The sequence below is a fragment of the Octopus sinensis genome, unplaced genomic scaffold, assembly GCF_006345805.1.
Source record: "Octopus sinensis unplaced genomic scaffold, ASM634580v1 Contig17739, whole genome shotgun sequence".
Classification (NCBI taxonomy): domain Eukaryota; kingdom Metazoa; phylum Mollusca; class Cephalopoda; order Octopoda; family Octopodidae; genus Octopus; species Octopus sinensis.
In genome coordinates this window covers 29093-34872 of record NW_021835280.1, presented here as the reverse complement: position 1 = coordinate 34872, position 5780 = coordinate 29093, and the positions used below count along the sequence as shown (strand labels likewise).

General features: G+C 38.0%; 1 long non-coding RNA gene across 1 annotated transcript; it reads right to left on the bottom strand.

Annotated features, from left to right (window-relative positions):
- Window positions 1–3265: 3265 nt before the first annotated feature.
- On the bottom strand, window positions 3266–3696 carry LOC115231191. Its single transcript, XR_003883500.2, has 3 exons — window positions 3607–3696; window positions 3430–3574; window positions 3266–3398 (listed from the first exon to the last, which is right to left on the bottom strand). It is a non-coding gene; the product is annotated as an uncharacterized LOC115231191 (long non-coding RNA).
- Window positions 3697–5780: the final 2084 nt, after the last annotated feature.

Below are 5780 nucleotides of genomic sequence, written 5' to 3'. Positions count from 1 at the left end.
AATTGAAAGAGCCTACTTAAGAGTTAAAGAGCCTCTAAAGGCTCGCGAGCCCGCTTTTGCCGACCCCTGGTCTAGTGGAACATGTTTGGAAGGGTAGCGTATGGGAGAGTTTGTCGCATTCTCTGGTTGGAGACATGCCCGACAATGCCAATCAGAAATGAGTGCCAGGGCTCTTTTAGTCATTTCGGCACAGGACATGTGGAAGCCACACGAGCAGGCCGTGCAATGAATCATCCTCTTTCTTTTGTTCATCGTGTTGCATTTTTTGCAGATCTCATCTTCTTTTGCAGTTTCTTGCATGTACTTTTCCGATTTTTCCTTTCTTTTTTTTCTTATTTTTTCTTTTCTTCACACCACAACAGCGCCTGTTAATTATAGTGTTTATAATTATAGTGTTTAATGGCTTCTCCAGTTGATCTCCGTTGCTATCGTGAGAGGCAACGCAACGTCAATTATGTTGGCGGGGTCCACTTCGGATAGATGGCTTTGTTAACTTCTAGTAAATACCAGTTTCTTCCTTTTTTTCGAATTAAATCTTTTAATTCCCGTGTCTTTCTTAATGTTCGTAGTAATATAACTGGTCTTAATTTTTTAGCGGTCAATTGCTCTTTTCCGGTTTATGCTAAGGAATTAAAATTTCATCATAAAGTTTCAAAGATGAATATGAGTGGGATTATAACTTTTTTATGCTTCTAAGCAATGCGTCATAATAATGAACCATCGAGACTATATTCGAGTTTTTGTTACAACCCGGCTGTCATTATAGCAAAAAGATTTTTTTCCAATAGACAAACGGTTTTGAAGGCCAGAATTACTTTACTTAAGTCATGAGAGTTTACCTGAATTTAGTTGCTCCGCTGATCCAAAAGGCTTTTAATTGAAATTGAATTTGAACGTCAATACTCACCCTAACGTGTTTTTTAATTCTAAAAGGCATTCCATACTGATATCCGATCAGGACGTCCATCAGGCAAAAACTATATACTGCTCTATAGCGATGTGTCATGAACGAATACAAATAGGCTGACTTAACAGAGTAAACAAACCTATCTGATCCGGTTCCAAAACGGGAGATCAATAAACATTAACCCTACCCCTTGTAATTAATTGACATTCGGAATAGAATTTTCTGCACTTGCTCATTTTTGCCAAGTTTTGCGTAATCTTGCTCACTCTCTATTCACTTATAAATAAATGTCCGATAATAAAACACAATTGCATATTAATAAAGTGACAGGTTATTAAATAGTAAAATTGCTTCAATTCTGAATACTCCCTCTTCGTTGGTCACATAATAAGGATGATATGTTCTCTCAATAAATATCCAAGAATTGCCTTCCTTTTTCCAAATAATATAGTAATCCACATTGCATATGTCTTGAAAGACGAGGAGATAACCACCCTTTTCCAATAAATCCATGCGGAATGAAACATCCTGAGTAGACCGATCGTAGCAAAGAGGAGATTCGCCATTCTTAAATACCTGACTTAATTAAACCATATCCAATTACTGCAAGACGCGACAGCAAAAACGTCGAGATGCCTCCTTTTTCAGCAATCGTTGGATTGAACAGAATGGAAACCAATTGAGGATATCCTTCCGATGTACGAGCTACAAAAATCCTACTAATAAGTACTAAATCTACTTTCTAGTCCAGAAACGATCAATTAATGCATCCTCATGGACATCTACACTCATAAATTGGCCTGTCGTCGTCTTGACTTGAAGTTGTATGTCATGAGGGAATGTCACGTCGTGCCAATACTGAAGTATAATCCTAATCTCAGAGGACTCGCAGGATATAGAAAGAATGTCCCTGACATAACAACTGACTGACTGTACTTGCAAATCGGCTCATCGGAAAAGGGAACTTGGAAGCTCAAACAACCTCCACCCAACCAGCCTGCCTTGTCGGAATATGTGACAGATACAACATTCAAATTATCCCCAGCAATCGTTCGACAACTATTCAACTGCAGTTCCTGAAGACCAATGTCGTACCAACAAGTATCCCCTACTTTCTAAAATTACTAGCACATGACACTTGTCCAAAATAGAAAGTACATGAACCCACTCCCCGACAGAAAGTGGTATCAAATGGCAGTCTGTATTCCCTATGCTCGACCAAGTCTCCCAATGATTCCCAAAAACTGAGAATATAAAAAGTGCCATACAGTGCCTCTATGTCATAATAAATGTTCTCATTCCCAAAATTTTCCCATGTCCAGCCCGGGGCGAAGAGTGCTACGTTCAGCTCATTTCGGATCACCATTTTTACAGCCAAATATATAAAAGACTCAATAAACCTCAAATATATCAAATCCGGCACCCCCAACTCGACTATCACGACCAAACACGTCAATTCCTACAAATATTCTGTCAACAAAATCCGCATAGTTTTTTGTCATTGAGGTCATGTGCTTCTCTTCCCACCAGTAATTAGTAAACATATAAGCTCCAGTGTCCCTTATGAATATTCTGGAATTGAAATTGATAAATCAGGACTCGTTGTGGCGATTGAGTTCATTCTGCCATAAAAGTTGTCCTCCAACCACAATGGAGTCATACCACACCACAATTGGATTTTCTACCACTGCCCTCAGTCGTGTATTAAGCAATTTAAGCATTTGAACAATCCGTGATATGTGGGAAGGCTGAGTAGTTACAATTTGATTACCAATATGTTATTCTCAATGTTAATGAGCCATCCACTTAGGCCAAACTCCTCTGCAATGGCCACCAATTGGTCAACAATTGACTCCACTATTTCCTCATCTGAGAACATGAAGGAACAAAAGGCAGTCCCCCAGTCTCCTTCTGTGATGACTGTCCCTACACAATGTCCCTCAGGGATCACCTAATATAGGGACACCGTTCTTATAAGCACATTTGCTCCAGGAAAGAGGAGGAATTGTAACAAAATGATGACTGAAGTACACGAATACGTCCACCAGATACCAGTTAAAGAAAGAATAGCCACTCCTTCCAGCGCCAAAATAAAATCTGGTCTAATTATAGTTTTTGGAACTTGTCGTCGAGATATCCGCCATTCATATCATGACAGAATAACACTTTTCCCTTCTTTTTTGATTTCCAGTTTGAGAATTGAAGTTGGCTGAATGATTTGGTGGAAGTGGATTTCCAGTTTAACAGTTCCTGGACTGATTTAAGAGGATTAGTTTGGAAATCACAGGTCATCAAAAATATTTTATTAAGATAAGTAAATATTGAAAAAATAATATATTAAAATTATTCATTCTCCTTATTTTGAATCACCGTTTTCAAATTTCGCAGTTCTTCTATAAGCATTCGATTCTGCGTCTCCAAAAGTTTAACTCTCTGTTCCAGGCACTGCACGTACTCCTTTTTCTTCCGTCTACATTCCCTGGCTGCCTCCCTATATCCGTCCATCTCTGTCACAAAAAAACCTGTTTTTGACTAATCGAAGTTGCTGTTTTCTATGTACATCAGAAACATTCTGATTGTTGCCATAAAAAGCAGGAGGGCTGTCGTGGAAAGGAACTGTCTCATACATTTTGTGAGTTCTGGGTTGAATCATTTCTGGTCTGTTAACTATATTAATGTCTAATAATATGAACTAATACCTTCATAATTCCCCGACAAGGAATGCTGTTGAGAACTACTATTGAGTCGGGAAATGTTCATTTGATAAATTTGATCATTTATATATAAAGACTGGTCACTGTGGGGTGTAGTGACTGTTGTAGTGAAATCTGAATTTGGATGGTATACTGTATCTGTGTAGGATTCCTCCATCTCAAATCAAAAGATTAAAAACGACACCTTAACATTTTAATTAGATCATATCAACCCACGGGATTTGTGATTGCGCGTATCGCACTTTACAGTTTAATTAATGTCGTTATCTCCATGTAAACCACTCAATATATTGATTTACTATTAAAAATCAAATAATTAGGTTTTTAGTTAATCTAATATAGAATCTTAGATTTGGTTGGATTTGAAAATTTTGAAATTTGTGGACTGAATTAAAGAAGGCAGGCAATGAACAGAATTTAACACGACTTAATTGATGTTACTAAGAAACGTAGATGATCAAAAATCAGAGAAATTTTCTAATCTTGATTATCTGACTATAGTGTTAGATAAGTTCAAATTTATTTATTAAATCACCAAGACCTCGCTAAAAACCGAACAAACGTCACGTGATCCAGATGCACTCAACCAGGGACCTAATCCTCGCTCGGTGATCTTTCCACGAGCCCACACAAGATCGCACTGGGCGGCAGGCCGTTTTTGGCGGAGCATTCGCAGGTTCAGCTTGATGAGGTCTTCCAGAGAAGTTGGACTCGGAAACTATAAAGTCATGAAAATTTAGTCCTAAAGTTGAAACTCTCTTTAAATACATAGTTTTTTAAGAATTAAATACTGGATTCAATCATCATTATTAATAAAATAAAACAAATTAATTGCCTATGTAAATCCAGAGGCCTCAAAGTGAAAAGAGGATGGCACTCCACCCACCTTCTTCCATTCTTCCTCCTCTTTTCTGGCATTGTAAACCTCCGAGAAGGCGCAGTTCAGTGCCCCTCGCTGACTAAATGTCAGGAAAGAACTGGATTGGGGAGCATTAAACAAGATATTCTCCAGAGTCGTCTGAAGAACATTTTACTGCATATAAGCCTGTACAACAGCGGTTCTCAACCGTGGTCCCCACGAATTTTTACAAAATAAAAATATATTGAAGTTAAAACTTATGAAATTGATTTACTTAGCATGGTTTGTCATTCTAAGAACATAACATTATCTGACGATTCACTGCAAAAAAAGCAGGCAGACTGTTGATCATCTAGCCACGCGGTTTGGTAGGATGCTAAACAGTGATTATTTCCGAAGACACAACGAAGTGGTAAAGTGTATTCATCTCCACTAGTGTCGAATGTATGGAAATAAACGAAACAGGAAATTGAAAGGACATTCGGTTGTGTCAATAATCTCAACCCAAAATGTTGAAATCAGAGTTGACACGTCAATTATGACTGAAACGAAAGTTCAATTCAATAAACCTGATATTTTCGTTTATGACAAGAGGAAAAGAGAAATTCATTTAATCGAAGTGGGAGTTACCTCGCAAGACCGTTTAAAGCAAGTTGAAGTGGATAAATTTCACAAATACGACCTCCCTGCAAACGAACTGTCGGTTCTCTATTAAGCAAAAGTGAAGATTATTCCAATTGTCTTGACATGGGATGGAGTTGTCTCAAAGTTCTTAAAAAGTCATATGGACAAGTTATCCATTGAAGAAGGAACGAGGACATACATCCAGTCCGTTTTGCTGAAGAGGACACTAGAGAGTATGCTTATCGAGCACAGACATGTGATAAAGGTAGACAACGAGGAGTACGCCTCTGCCGCCAATCAACTTGCGGAGCTGGCATGTCGTGAGGACACTCAGCTAAACAATTACTTTGACGCAGAAATGAAAAATGATGAGAATTTTGTTGCAAACTCTTCTTCCAAGCAAAGAAGAAAAATCACTGACGATCTGAATTCTTAAATAATTTAAGATAGAATTTGCATAATTAGTTCAACATACTTATTAGAGGCTTCCAACCTAATATTTTTAAATTTCCTCTTCCATTTGGGCAATATACGCTTTTGAGTTAGAAACAAGATGAGCTTTTCCTCCAGGTTTTACAGCTTTTAATACATCTTTCATGAAAGAAGTCGGAATAAGTCAATGTTTCGCATGGCAATCCAGGGGTCAGAAAACTCCGCATAAACTGTTTCCACAGTA